The 781-nt window shown below is 45.6% G+C and overlaps 1 long non-coding RNA gene across 1 annotated transcript in view; it reads left to right on the top strand.

The window, feature by feature from the left end:
* The first annotated feature begins 337 nt into the window (after positions 1–337).
* LOC125851970 (uncharacterized) overlaps positions 338–781 on the top strand; it is a 921-nt gene continuing 477 nt past the window's right edge. Inside the window, exons 1-2 of the long non-coding RNA XR_007444951.1 lie at positions 338–357; positions 562–763. This is a non-coding gene — a long non-coding RNA (uncharacterized LOC125851970). The remainder of the gene's footprint in view (positions 358–561; positions 764–781) is intronic.

Below are 781 nucleotides of genomic sequence, written 5' to 3'. Positions count from 1 at the left end.
AAGCTCTGAGATCTCGTGTAAAAGCTCTAAACTTCTGTGCTACAGAGAGTGGTGGGGAGTTACAGGACTTTGCCCTTAACAAATAGAAGGGGATTGAAGATGAGCTCATTATCACTTAAATCTGCAATAAACGAAGTTGCTGTATGTGCCCTTAACAAATTGAAGGGGACTAGTTCTATTGATGCATTTTGTTAAATGTGCAATTTTTTGTTGTTGCAGGATGGTGATGCTGAATATTCACTTCTTGTAAACTTGAAAAGGTTGGATGATCTTCAATTGTCAAGGCCAATTTCCATCGAAAGCTTGCATAATGATCTTGCTGTGACTACCCCCAAGGCTTAGCTCTAGTGGAAAAAGGTGGAGGATTTGTAGCTTAGGTCGCAGGTTCAAGCCCCACACCATGCAAAGCGAAACCCGGTATTTAAGTAGAACCCAAGGCTTAGCTCTAGTGGAAAAAAGGTGGAGGATTTGTGGCTTCGGTCGCAGGTTCAAGCCCCACACCATGCAAAGCGAAGCCTGGTATTTAAGTGGATCCCAAGGCTTAGCTCTAGTGGAAAAAAGGTGGAGGATTTGTGGCTTAGGTCGCAGGTACAAGCCCCACACCATGCAAACCGAAGCCTGGTATTTAAGTGGAGCCCAAGGCTTAGCTCTAGTGGAAAAAGGTGGAGGATTTGTGGCTTAGGTCGCAGGTTCAAGCCCCACACCATGCAAAGCGAAGCCCGATATTTAAGTGGAGCCTAAGGCTTAGCTCTAGTGGAAAAAGGTGGAGGGTTAGTGGGGT

This window comes from Solanum stenotomum, unplaced genomic scaffold, assembly GCF_019186545.1.
Source record: "Solanum stenotomum isolate F172 unplaced genomic scaffold, ASM1918654v1 scaffold31079, whole genome shotgun sequence".
NCBI classification, from domain to species: Eukaryota; Viridiplantae; Streptophyta; class Magnoliopsida; order Solanales; family Solanaceae; genus Solanum; species Solanum stenotomum.
The sequence above is the reverse complement of the archived record's forward strand: the minus strand, read 5'-3'. Positions and strand labels throughout refer to the sequence as shown.